A 15,106-nucleotide genomic window follows, 5' to 3' on the forward strand; every position below is an offset into this window, starting at 1 on the left:
GACGAAGTTATAACCCTCGTGAGAGTTTTCCAATGAAGGTACTCACAAACTTCATCTATACTACAACGACTAAGAAATAAAACTATTGTTTCCTTATCCATGCTCTAAATTAACTATTCCTCTCACTAGCAATGCATATAGAGTAATCAAGCTTAAAACCTAAGCTAATATATGCATAATAATCAATCATCTACAATAAACATATATACAATGAGTAATACTATGAAATGCCTAGCGGGTGTTAGTTTCTGAAACTTCGAATAAGCGTCCTTAAGTAGGTTCTCACAATAATAGTCAAGATACAACACTGATTTTTCCACTCAAGTTTTCAAGCTACTCCAGTGCAAGGCATGGGCACACTTTACCTTACAATCTCAATGACAACAAGGAAGCTCGAGTCGATCAAACACATCTGCCACTTACTATATCACACTAACCTATTCCTAATTGAGCTAGAGGTCTTTATTAGGTGTTGCGGGGATTAGGAGATGGTTTAAGAAGGAAGGAAATGGATATTCAAAAAAGGATAAGTCCGAGATAATAGAGTCTTGATTATGTAACTAGAGAAAACCTTGTTATTTACTTTTTGCTTCTACACTTTGTTTCCATCCTTAGCCATATTTTTTTCCTTTTTCTTTTCTTTGGCTTTTGACTCCTTTTATTCTATTTTTGGAGTTTTATTTTATTTTTATTTTTCTTTTCTTTTATTTGGATGGAAACTTCTTTTCTTTATTTTTGAAGCCATTAACTAACTTTGTTTACACAAGTTTTTCTCTTCTTCTTTTTCTTCCTCATTCTATTTTCGGACTTATCTAAATTGGGTAGGTTGAATTTTTATTTTGTTTTGTTTTGTACAGGGGTAAAGGATTTGTGGTTTATGAAAGGCTAAAGAAAGGCTCGGAGGGGTGACTAGCGGAAAATAATTCATAGGTTTGAATTTCTGGCTATATCGATCCAAAGAGGGCCTAAATTCTCGCTTAGGATATGGCATAGTGATCAAGCAAGTGGACGTGTGATTTCTCTATCCGGATTTTACTTCTCCCCTTGTGTCATTTCTCAAATGTTTCGGCTCATATAAGACTTTAGGCTATATTCTCACAGAGGATTTGTAGAATAAGTACTCTAGCCTAGATTTTGAAACTTATCGCTAACAATCATCGATACTCATGTAATATATTTATAGATAGATGCAAAGATTATTACCTATATATTAACCTAAGTTTCTAAAAATTATTCTAATGCAAAATCTACGTGAGACTTCTAGATTATTAAAAGCATAGAGAAGAAAAACAATACCAATATTCCTAAGTGTATAGCATGAACTTATTTATTTATATTTTTGAATTTTTAACTAGAAAACAAATGCATATTATCTCTATCTATATCCTAACAGATGCCTTAATTACACGTGTTTCTATGCCCCCCCCCCCCCAAACAAGAAACATGCTTTGTCCTCAAAGCATTTTAAATAAAGAGGGTAGGAAAAATACCATTGAATCGCGTGAAATTTAGGAACATATGCAAAACAAGGTTAGAACGTACTAATATAGGAAATAAAAACTGACTCAACTCTATACGAGTTCTACCCATTATGGGGTTAACAAGAATGAAATTGCTTGGGACATAAGCGAGACACTAACTAGAATTAAAACTTACCTTATCTCCCGCTTTTACTCATCATCTTCCTCATCCTCTTCTTCTATAAAGAAGTGAGGTTCCTTCGATCTGCCATGCCATGATAATTTGCCGGGCTTCCCGCCATTTATCATCTATTATTGCTAACCTATTAAGAGCCACTTGGTCCGACGGGGTGTAGGGTGCAACTCGGTGAGGTTGTATCCTCCACCCTGCCAAGTCATTACACGGAAAGATCGAATAATACTATTGGTGGGTTATGCGAGGTCGGCCGTAATCCAATCCGTTAAACGTGTACAAAAAATAGGAAAGAAACATAGCATAATACGGGAAATTAGAACAGGCATAAGAAGGTACTTATGCCTCATGCTATGGGATCGAGCTAAACTAGACATCAAGGTTCGGGGAAGGTCATGACACATACGTCCCGTGGCTAAAGCAAGGAAGACGCTGCAAGTGGCATCATTCACAGAAGAAAAACGTCATTCCCCTAAAATGTTTAGCATGATCCAAAACATAACAGTTCCGATGTTCATGGACAGGCTACCAAAGGCGACGTTATATTCCCCTTGGTCCTCGATACGGAAAATGCCTGCGCCATACGACTCATGCAAAAACTCATAAGTGTAGACATACATATTATCTACCCAATAACACCATGGGTCTTGTATTTCAGCGGGCATAGCAAGTCCAAGCACAAATGCTAGCAAGAACCTGGTAATTTCCATTGGTTCATTATCGATGTTGATGGAGAACACTTGTTCTCCATCTGGTCTCTCAAAGAAAATGCAGTTATCGTAAAAATAAGATGCTAGTGTTGGAGAATAAAGTGCATTAGGTCTTACCATAAGAGGTTCCCATTTACGATGTGATCGATAAACGCCAAAACCAAGCACCATAAGTAGTACTTTGGAACAAATCTTGAAAAGACTGTTCAGGTATCAAGGTAGGAGATGTCATCTCAAAATTACGCCTGGAATAGGCGTGAATGATCCGAAACTACCCCAGAAAACTGGAATTTTTGGTCCACGGAAGTCGGCGCGAGTCGCTTATGAAGATTTTGGAATTCCAGTGTTTGAGCTGGTTCGCTCACCTACGCTGAAAAGAAGCGCCTCGACAAAAAATTCTAAAAAAAATTGCGGTAGTGAAAGTGCGCCCGAAGTCTTGAAGATCGGAAATTGAGGCGAAACGTGGGAATCGTGGGAGTGAAAGGTGAGTGATGAAGGTTAGGTGTAGTGTGAGTTGTGAGTGTAGAATGAATGAAGTTTATATAGGTTTAAAGTTGCTAAAACGGATTGGAAAGTTGCCAAAAGTTTTACTGGCGGTTTCGAAATCCTAAACTTTCCAACCCCAAAACGGAAACAACTCATTTCCTTGATTCTAAAACAAACCTAGTATCTTTTAGGTTGAATTTAGGATAGAATCTACCTATTTAATCGAGATTTCATATACTTATTCATAGATTTGCCTAAACGGCCATATTTTCACCTTGACTCCGCACTAAATTCTAAAACAAGGGTCATATAAAAATCATGCTGGAATAGATAACACCACCCAAACAATTTGGGAAGGTGGGATCAATATTAAACAACCACGCACAATGAAAATAACCTCATTATATTAAAATTTTCATTCGAAGTACATTTCACTACAAAATTCAAATTACGGAATTAAACTTACATTAAAATAAACAACAATAATAAAACTACAAATAAACATCAAACCATACTATCCCCAACTACTTTGGTACTGGTAGCAGAGGGCACACGTTCAGGAGATGGCTCCTGAGCTCCCAATGGGCTAGCACCATTCGTCTTTCGGCGACGACGCTCGTGCCTCGATGGTGTGTCCTCAGAAGGGAAATCCCCATGAGGTGGGAATCGTGCAAGCATGTCGGCCCGAATCGGGGCCGAAGCTTCTAGCTCGGCCCTCATCCGTTCCCACCTCACATCCTCTCTGCGGTAATGCGGATCTCGGTTATGATGGATAGTTGCCCTGTTGAGTCCGGAGGTCTTTGCAGATAGTGTTGAGTTTAACGATGCCACGATGAATCACAGCCATGCGTTACGATCCGACCAAAGACCTCTCCAAGGCATCCGCGATCAAAACAAGTCAAGTCCTCCTCATCCTCCCGAGGCATTCTCATTTCCCCATCCTCCTCGGCATTCTCATTTCCACCATCCTCCTCGCCCTCTACCCTATCCTCGGGCAACCTCCAAACTCATTGGATACACTCCTTATAGATGCAAGGATTTCGGTGTAGGGTGATGTAAGACCTATCGGATGCCGGGCTCTCAACTTCAAAGATGATCTTGGTTATCAACACAGGGGAGAGGTGCAAACGGACTTCCCTACTCCCCTAATCATGCTAAGCAAAAACTCCAAGATCGTAACTTCGTACTTCGCTCTGGAGTATCCATAAAATGTGGAGGCGATTCAGCCGATGTCGCCGACCTTCTCCTTCCCAGATCGCGTCCACCAATCCATCGAGCCGTAGCCCGGTTGGTTGGTTCTTTGGGATCTTGGCGAACACAATGCGATCTCGCGATTGTAGTTCCTTCGATAATCATCCACGTTCATCAATGGCTCTACCCCATTGTATTGGGACTCGCTGCAGCGTGACATCGGATGGATTCTAGGCGGAATGCCTAGAATCTCGACCAACAACCCAAGAGTTACTTCCTTCCTCCCTTCGCCACCATAACAAAAATTCTAGTCCCTCCACCTCCTTCGTGTTGTAAAACCGTCGTACTAAGTCTTCGTGGTAAAAGGCTTCAGTCGAGTACCACAAGCTATTCCAGTTTCTACTGATCATTTCGTCACCGTAAAACGGTGCAAAGTGGTCTCCAGTAAATGCTTGCTCCGACAAGATTCGACGTTGTTGAGCCATTTTGGAGTTTAGAATGTAGTGGGGGTTTAAAAGGGATGTGGTACGGTGTTGGAATTTGAGTCGACCGAGTGAAACAAACCGTGGTGGTGGCACGGTGGTGGCGCGACAGTTCATAATTTTTGAGATTTTCGGTGGTTTTTGGCTTTTTTCTACTTGGGGGAGGTGGTGGTGGATGGATTTATAGAAGATTTGAAGTTGATTTGATTATGGGCGTGGGTTTAATTAGGTTTCTTTTTAAATTTTTTTTTTTTAGGTTTGGAGCTTGGTGGTCGTTAATGGCGATTTGGAAGATGAACGCGACTGTTTGGGGAAGGTAAGGGCGCGGGTGCGGGTTGGGCCCAAGCCCAATTCGAAATTTCTGACTTTTTTTTATTTTTCGCGAAACTTCAAATCAAAATTGCCGCTTCGTTACTGGTCCGATTTTTGTGAATGAGATATGGAAATGATCAGGAGAGAATTTTCAATCTAATGATCCATAAAACACTCTATTCCGACCGTGGATGACATATAAGATAGTGGAAAACGCCTCGAAGTGCGTGCATGACGTACGTTATGCGAACGACTGAACTCTAAATTCATGGATTATGTCAACCCGAATCGTAATACAATTCAACGGCCTAAGCAACTCTAATGGGACATAAAATATTCTAGGACGGAAACACGAACACCCCACCCCCAAACAAATTTTTTACAACAAAGCTTAGAAAATTTGTTTTTTAGCGATGGGTCTTTTAAAGTCGATTTCGAGACTTCCTAAATTACTATTTATATATATATATATATATATATATATATATTATATATATATATATATATATATATATATATTTATATATATTTATATATTTATAATTAAAACTTTTATAATGAAAACAAAAACAAGAAAGACATAATTCACCCCATAGAGAAACATGACTCAAAAATCGAGAAAACATGCAAGAGTGGAAAAGCGTGAATTATGTTAAACTTGGACTTAGGATCCGTACTTACAGCCACACACTCGTAGGGGGGGCCCGGTTACCTTAATGGTGCACTCACCAATATATGGAAATGAAAGGAAATGCACCAAACACAAAAGTTGAGTCGTTTATAGTCGATACTTGAGACTTTATCTAAACATATGTATGAACATGCGGTTTATCATATATCAACAACCAAATAGTTGTGGATCATTCCATAAATAAATATCACAGAAAACATATCCAAACACAATCATCACCAAGATTTCCTATGACGCAACCTAGTGAAATGAAAGCGAAGTCGATAACCCTATTACGTAACCTAGCATGCACCTTCTTTTCATTTTTGAGCGAGAGGGTGTTCTAGTAAATAAGTGTGGGAAGGTGAATGGTTGTGGAAAATATGGTGGATATGGATAAGTTGTAAAAGGAAAGTATGGAAAAAATGAGGATGTGGGTTTAGCACAAAACTCATTCATAGTGTAGGTAGGGACTGTCTCAAGTCTGAAAATGCAGGTGTCAAATGGTTTTCTTTTCAAGTATTTGTTTACTAGGTGGATTTAAAAATTATGAAGCCTAATGAAGAAACAAAAGGATCGAGTGCAAACTCGAGATTCCTTTGAAAGGGTGGAAGGAGGGGAGTCGAGATGGTTGTTGTGCAAAGTAGTTCTTGATAGGGTGAATCATCACCTCCTCTAAGAAACTCATCGAATTCCTCATCTAGATTGGTCATATCCACGTTACTATGATAGTCCTCTACATCTTTGAGAAAGTCATCTATCTCATCCTCATCCGTAATATGTGTATCGACTAGTGTAGGGATGAAAATGTTGGAGTCTGAACTTCCAAAGGAAAGAAATTTGGGTATATGATTATCAGGGAACGTGTTGTTGAAATAATCTCGAGCAAAGCTCTCGATCATGCTAACCTCTTCATCCATAGGCGAATCGGGTAACTGTGTCTTTGTTTTAAAAACATTGACTTCAACAGCAAGATGGCCAAAAGACATGGACATTGAACCATCGCGGCAATTAATGAGCGCATTGGCAGTAGCCAGGAAAGGACGCCCTAAGATGATCGGGACAGAGTCGTTAACGACTTCTGTATCGAGGATGACAAAATCAGCCGGATAGTAGAAATCCTGAATTTTTACCAGAACATTTTCGACCACACCCTTAGGATACTTAATAGACCGATCAGCTAATTGCAATGTCATTTTAGTGGGTTGCATTTTGTCTAGGCCTATTTGTCTATACAAATAAAACGGGAGTAAGTTAACACTAGCCCCCAGGTCTAATAACGCGGTCGTCGTATATGAATCTCCTAAGGTGCATTGACAAGATGGGACAACGGGGTCCTTGTACTTAACAATTCCATTATGTTCAGATAGAGTTGGGAATTGTTCTGTTAAAAAGGCGTCTTTTGGTATATTGGTCCTACGCCTAGTAGTACACAACTCCTTAAGAAACTTAGCATGGTGTGGTAACTTTTTAATAGCTTCGAGGAAGGGAAGATTTATAGTTAGATTCTTGAAAACGTCCCTAATCTCCTCATAATTAGTATCCCTAGTTAACACGACTAATTTTTGTGGAAACGGTGGTTTCTGTCTATATTTAGCAATGGTATCACCTGAATGTTTAACCGTGGCTTTCTGTTTCTTAGGTTGTGTTGTAACTGGTACCTCTATAGTGGTAGGCTCTTTAGTTTCTTTTTCGGTATCTAGTAAAATAGCAGGTGTAGGGGCTACTGGTGGGGTAACTATAGGCATAGTTACTTTGTTATAAACCACTCTGCTAGAACGGAGAGTGGTGATGGCCTTTAGCTCACCTACATTTTCATATTCATTACTAGTATTATTGGTTACCTCAAAGGCTGTGTTTGTTGTTTTAGGATTAGGTATTTCGTGACCTGGAAACACACCTTTGGGTTGGGATTTATCTTGGGCCAACTGTTGGCTTAAATTATTAACGGATTGTAGAAGCTGTTGGTTAGATTGAGCCATGGTTTGGAAAAGTTTTTGGCTCACTTGTATGAAGGTGTCAAGACGATCCGGTTGTGTGGGTGTAGTAGTCACGGGTGGTGTGACTGGAACTATTTCGCGTGAATTATTTATGGGTGGATTTTGATAATTATTATTTACCGAAACGATACCTCTATTAGCATTATAATTATTATAACTACCTTGACCTTGTGCTTATCCTTGTCGAGGTTGCACTTGGTTGTTATAATTATTAAAATTACCCCGACCACGCCCCTTGTCGTGGTGGAGCTTGGTTAAACCGTCGTTGGCCTAACATATTGATTATTGTACCTCGGAGGTGTGGCGTGTTGGTTATTTCTCCAACCGAAGTTGGGATTTTGTCTCCAAAGGGTTAGGTTCACTATTAATGGAACAAGCCCTGTTCATAGGCTATAGGATAATGGAAGTCGGGATGCTCGGGGCTCCAACATAAACTACATGGATTTGAATTTACATTCATGACGGGATAGGCTTTTGTTGAACAGAAATGGCCTCTACCTTTTAGTGAGTGATTCAATTAGAGTTTTAAGCTCGGGATCGTGTTTAATTTCAAACATACCGCGGCCTTAATCTGTATTTGATGAACTAGCGGAATGGTGGATATCGCCACTACCCCCAGTTGTTATTTCGCTTTAGTTTGATCCTCTAAAAATTTATAAGCCTCGGAGGCTCCTTTGCTTAAGAAACTACCCCATTCATTATGTCAAGGACTTCTTTATGGTGGTGTAGAAGTCCTTTGAAAAGGCACTAACTAACGTGTCTTTTCGCTAAGTTATGATGTGGACACTCTATAAGGAGATCGGTGAACGATTCCAAGCCTCGAAAATGATTCATGAGGATTTTGTCGAAAAGAAATGAATCTTGGAAAGCATCTCATCCGTCTTTAGGGGTGGGTAAAAATGTTCCATAAACAAATTTGAACAAGTTTAGCCCACGAGTCCACGTGTAATTAAAGGCTTGGGCAGTTAACCAAGACGCCTTTATCGGGCTAAGGTGAAAGGGAATACCCTTAGTTTAATTTGTTTCGCACCAACCGTAGGATGGTGGAATGTTGTTAGGACTTGTTCAATCCTATGCATGTAGCCGATAAGGTTTTTCATGGTCTAATCCATGAAAAACGGGTAACAAATTAAAATATTTGGGGATTCGAAATCCCCACGTGGTCCGCTAGAACGATGCAAGATTTGGGGCTATCGCTCAAGGCTTTATAAAAGTCCGAGAGAGAGTTTCTCCTTCGCCGGGCATCAGGTCGTGGTGTGTGTGAAATAGTAGCTAGAGGTGTAGTGGGTGGTATACTAGATAGAATTGTTTGTTGACGTTGTTGTGTGATTACGTTTGGTGTTTTGTTCGACTGCACCTTAATGCCATACAAGGCTAAGACCAAATTTAGCTAAACCATCAACACTCCAAACAATTTCGATATACTAGTATAAACCTCTAACGGGGAGACGCGAGGTGTGGAAGAAAGGAATACCTGACAAGGCCTTTGCTTCGCTTTATGAATAGCGTCTTGTTTTACGCGTGTTCAGTGTATATAACAAGTTAGAACACTGAAAAACTTGAAAAATCAAAAAATTGAATCAAAACTGTAGAAAATCAGAAAACTCTAGCTTAGGGGCGGCGGTCGTGTAACGTAACTTGAAGTGTTTTGTTTTAGGGCGGTCATGTGTTGTTCTTTTGGTGGCAGTGCGCTTCGGTTAGGGCGGTGCGCGTTTCGTGTATATTTTTGCGGAACTTTCCAACGCTGACTCGAAAAAACACAGTATGAATCAAACAAGGGTGGGTGGGTTTAATGGGACTTTAAGAAAAGTACTTATACTACAAAAACAATGCGAAAGTGAAACTAAGATGGCAGCGGCGCCATTTGATAAACATAAAATTGATATATAGTTTACCTATGAAATGAACGATAAAACTCAAAACGTAAGTAAACTAAAACTATATTATGTGCCTAGTTTATCAAAGTTTTCTACTCTCAATCCTATGAGATATAGTGGAGTAGATGATTCGTTCCACTCCTAGTCCTTCCGCATGCTGTGTTTTCTACGTATAAATACTCTTAACTCTAAAAAGTCTAATGAGAGATTTACGAAGTGGCAACTAGACTACGATGCAACTACCCACAAGATGCAACTAGTCGACTATTATAACAACTATGGAATGTTATGTTGATTCTATGATAAGGAGTTAGAGGGGGATTGATTCCACCTTAACTCGACTTAATCCTACTATCCATTTAATCGTCAGAATCCGAATTGAATCGCCGAGAACAATATGGTTACTCCTAATCCCTAATTACACATGGCATTCCTACCAATTCATAACTAGTATGTGAACGATTAAACCCATTCTCATGGTGAACTAACCGTTTCTAGAGTGGAAAGGAAATTACGACGACTCTACGATAATCGGAATCAAGCTTTCATCAAGGCTTCTCAACCCCCTCAATGGAGGTTTAGCCGAGAATCATCACGCTATCATTCCCAATGGAATTCAAACAAGACATGATATAAAGATTGAAACTTTGCTTGTTTAAACCCAATTCAAAACTACTAATGCAATAATTGAATTAAACTAATAATGACAATTACTTGAATCTGCAAATTGAAACTAAACAATTAATGGAAATGAAGCTAGATTATCAAAAACAACTAACTTTATTAATCTAATGAAAAGTAACAATGATTCAATAATCTATATTAAAACAAGGTATGAAAACTAATTAATTAATGGGATAAAACTCAAAACTAGATTTATCTTTTTCTAACCCTAAACTCCATTAACATTAGCTTCCTAACCTAACTTATTTTCTAACCTAACTATCTACCATTAACAAAGAGCTAAGCTTTTGTTTTTATACTTTTAGATCCAAAAATCGTGCATGGGCTTGGAGCCATGTTTTGGGCCAGAGAATCAGGCCCAAAACCCAATTCTTTCAGTATAAAAAGGTCTCTTCAGCTACAGTTGGCTTCAATAGACTTTTCGTCCACTTGTGTTCCTCTGATTGGGTCAAGGCTTGGACCATTGGAAAACTCTTTCCGAGCCGATCGTTTTGACATAAGTTAGGCCCCATTCCGAGGTCTGAGTCCAAAGATATGGCCTTCGGAAGTTCTACTGACTTGTGTGCTGTTTCTGCCCGCGTCGACTTTTCAGCTTTTGATCGGGCTTTAGAAAGCCTTTGTCTTCTTGAATCTTGGCCTTTAGTCACGAAACTCCTTAGTAACCGACCTTTTCTCCTTTATCTCGCTAAAGTGGCACATTTCTGCACATAATAGACTTTGAAGCCTGTAATGCATAAAAACACGTAATCAGTGTTAACTCTTAATTATTACTCACATAATTGGTCTAAAAGTATGACTGTTACAGGGTTAAAACTACAGTTTTGGGCTCTTATCAATGTGGTTTGATGTTTCACATGGGAGGAAATGAGATGTCTCTCAAATGGAGAAGAAAACAAAACAAGGGGGGGACACTCCATTTACTCCATTGACTTCTTTTCCTTACCTTGTATTATTTTAGTTCCTTAGCCATTTTTATTATTTAGTTTTTAGTTTGGTAATAAAGCTTGTAATAGTTTTTAATGGAGGAAACTTTGGTTTTCTTCTAGTTGGAAATAAATAAAAATCAAGTGAGTTTAGATAGTTAGTTTTCTTTTTCCTCTTTCTCTCTCTCTCTTTTTGTATTTCTAACTAGTAATCCTTTGTCCCAAGGATCATGAGCTAACTTCCCTTTAGGGGAGTTAATCCAACTCATGTGAGGGAAAATATTTGTTGTTAGGTTGGTAAGTTGTTTAGGAAGAACAACTAGACCTACATCATATCCCAAAATGATAGTTGGTGTACTGTCTAGTTAGGAATCAAAGTGATGAGCTTAGAGATAAGTCATTGCTTGGTTCCACTTGCTAACATGTATGAGCTTAGAGATGAGCCATACATGCTAGGGATCAAGTTTTCTTCTATTATGGCTTGTCTATGAGTCTAGGAAGAATCAAATGAACCTATTCAAATCAACATCAAAAAGTTAGTTTCACATGAGGAGGATTGGCTCTCCACCTTTTCTTTAGCAATTTGTATTTTGTCTTAATTTTATGATTTCTAATCTTAATGTTTTTCTTTAATGTTTGTGTAGGAAAGAAACTTAGTATTTGTATTAACTTACTCACTAGTTCCCTAAGAGTAAAAACCAAATTGTAGTTGTCTTAGACTTTAGGTTAGATCGAATCTTTACTCCAACTATATGAACACGAAATTTTGTGAGTAAGGAAACTTTAAATTCGCTCTTTCGCCAAATTAGAGAGTCAAATCTCTAACGTAGAGAAAGTGGATATAAAAATGGCACCGCTGCTATTCTAAAGGCATAGGACTTGTGCTACAGATTGGAAGTTGCATCAAGGGGGAACCCCCACTCTCTTCCTTTCTTCCTTTTCGTTCTTTCTTATGTTTTTTTTTTGTTATTTTCGTATTTTGTCTCGAAAACAACCTCGTTCGGCCATCGATTTTTTTGGTGTACTTCCGTGTACCAAAAGTTAGGACTGGGAAAAACACTGCGCAGGCGATTATAAGAGTTCTGTGAAAAGTTGAACTCATTGTGGCATCATTGACATGCGTGCGCGGTATTGGACACGCGTCCGCAGGTCTAACTCGCGTCCGCAGGTGTATTTGTTTTGTTGGTGCTCCTAATTTACCTCCAGCATCCCCTGATCTATCTTGATCCATATCCAGGCCTCACTCTCTGGACCTGTAACTGAAAATTCGACTATTCTATTGGGATTAATCACGTCGACGATTTGGATCGTCTGTTTCAATTCTTTGGCGGACTAGCGGGAAGCTACAGGTTCCAAAGTTTTACTTTTTTTTTTTTTTTATTTTGTTGCATGAACGCCATGTACGTAGTTATTATAAATTAGTTTATGGATTACTATTTACGTCTTAGGCTAGAAATATGCATGAATCATGTTAATACGCCCGTAAATATTTATATGCGATTAAGTGGGTATGAATTACATATTAATGTATATGTACATACCAATGGTATTGTTTTGCATGATTATCTATATTTATATGTATAAGTGTCTATTATTGCATGTTTAGTATTTCTCTACGTATACGTACACGGTATTGTCTAATAAGTCGATTTTGTCAAGAAAGAGGAGAACATTCCAACGAGGGTTAAAATCTGAGTTGGATAAGTTGTTTTTAAAACCCTACGGGTAAAAGTCGCTCTCTATATGACACTTTCGCAATCTCAATGAGTATTGTCAAAATCGAATTATTATGCAATACAAGAGTCGATTTTAGTTTCAGATAATACCTTGCATGTTTAGTTTTGTCGATTTATCTGCGAGACGATACTATATTCGCATGCTAGTGTATTTAGATACGTATGAGTGATTCAAATTTGCCTGTTACTGTTGATATACGTTTACGTAATATCGATTTACAAATTAGCATACATATACATATTACTGATGTATATTTGCCTGTACGTATGGAAGTATTTATCGATGACACAAGCTTGCCTATTCGTATAGCTATTCGTATGAGTAGAGTCTCTTCACATGCTACTGCACCTAGTATTGTATGAGTAGATCGTATTTGCATGTTTGTATTTTAACCCTTGCATAAATCTTAAAAAAAAAAAAAATTAAAAAAAAAATTAAATTAAAATTAATACCGCCTTTGCATAAATTTTAATTCCATAAATCTTAATCATATTCCAACGGTGTCTAGAAAACTTGAAAGATTGAGGTTACTTAATTAGAACCGTGCTCACACGGAAAGCCTCCTTCATATCTCTCTTGTGACCTGGCCGTTGGTTTATGCACACGTATTCCTAGCTTCACTGCTATGTTAGCAGCAGCTTAGGCCAACGTTGTTCAACTCTAATGCTTAAAGATAATAATAAAATTCGAGTACTACTAAATTCCTTCTGTAAATTAGATCGAATTTTATGTTTGCATGAGATTAAAGTCTGGTTTCACTAATGAAATTGAACATACCTATCGTCGAAAAAAATACGATAAGCAATTGCGTAAGTTTTCGCCTAAAAATTGTTCTTTTTCTGTTAATTACCTTCATCAAGATTATTCGTCGCTAGTAACTTATGTCGTTATGGCCGACGATCCTCCACCAGCTGAGAAGCCCCTGTCGGACTTATATACTGCATTACAGGAAGGACCTTCTTCCTGCATCAAACTTAAGGACATTGTCGGTGATTTTCGTATCCCACCAAACGTTTTTAGTTTGTTACCTATATATCATGGTTTGGATCACGAAAAACCTTACAATCATCTTCGTAGGCTGCAACAAGTGGCCACAACATTTCACCATCCAGCAGTCTCTAAGGAACAACTCTTGCTTCGGCTATTTCCATTCACTTTAGCGGAAAAAGCGTCAATTTGGCTAGCAGGACAACAGCCACAGTCCATAGACACATGGAATAAACTAGTTCAAGTTTTCATGCTTTAATTTTACACTCAGAAGAAAACAACTGAAATGTTTTAGAAAATTCAATTCTTTCATCAAAATCCTCATGAATCCTTTACGGAAGCATGAAGTCGTTTTACTGATCTTCTGTTAGAATGTCCTCATCACTAACTAGACAAAGCTGTCCTTTTTCGTTCATTCTTTAATGGTCTTTCTGATCATCAAAAAGAAACTCTTGATATAATGAACGGCGGTTGCTTCATGGACAAAGGAGCTACTGAAGCATATACTTTTCTTGAAAAACAAGCGAAAAAAGGTACACACTGGGGTAACACTGAGTCGTCTAGGTCATCAAAGGACAATGTTACAAAAGCCACATCTATTTTTGAGGTAAAACCCGATCCCGAATTAAAAAATTTGATAGAATCCCTAACTAAAAAAGTAGATGCCCTTGCAGTTCAAGTAAACGATCAAATACCAAAATCAGTCATGAACGTTGACACCGCCCCATGTATCCTTTGTCTTAGTCCTGACCATCCTGATGCATATTGTCCCTTGTTATATGCTTCCCCTACTCAACAATCGGAGGAGGCATGTGCATTCAACATTCCCAATGCACCGTGGAGACAACATCAGAACTTCGGCGGCCAAAATAAACCAACAAATGGGGGCTCCTCCAAGTTTCGCTTAATCCCACTGTTCGACCTACCAACAATTTTATTCCATACCGCCAAGAAAATAATCAACAATACCAACAAGGTCAATTTCAAAATAATTCAAATGCTAATTATCAAACCAACCGCAGCCTTGTTCCAAATTTAATCCGGATCCCAACTATATCAAAGAACTTCTAAGCAATAATCGAGAACTACTACACTGTTGCACAACTGCGCATACACCAATTACGGATAGGACAAAGCGAGACTTTCTTGACTTACATGAACCAACAGTCTCAAATTTTAACGTCTATCCAACAATCACTTCAATAATTGGCGCAAGAAAAGAGTCAGAAAGGCGTGTTTCCTACACAAGCAGTTCCAAACCCTAAACCAGCAAACATAGCCTTTGAACTCACCAATGCACCTAGTACAAGCACCCCCAACCAAGGTGAGGTGCATGCAATCACTACTCTACGATCTGGAAAAATTGTAGACAATCAAATATGTATGCCAGATGA

Source organism: Coptis chinensis, chromosome 3 (genome assembly GCF_015680905.1).
Source record: "Coptis chinensis isolate HL-2020 chromosome 3, ASM1568090v1, whole genome shotgun sequence".
In the NCBI taxonomy this organism is placed as follows: Eukaryota; Viridiplantae; Streptophyta; class Magnoliopsida; order Ranunculales; family Ranunculaceae; genus Coptis; species Coptis chinensis.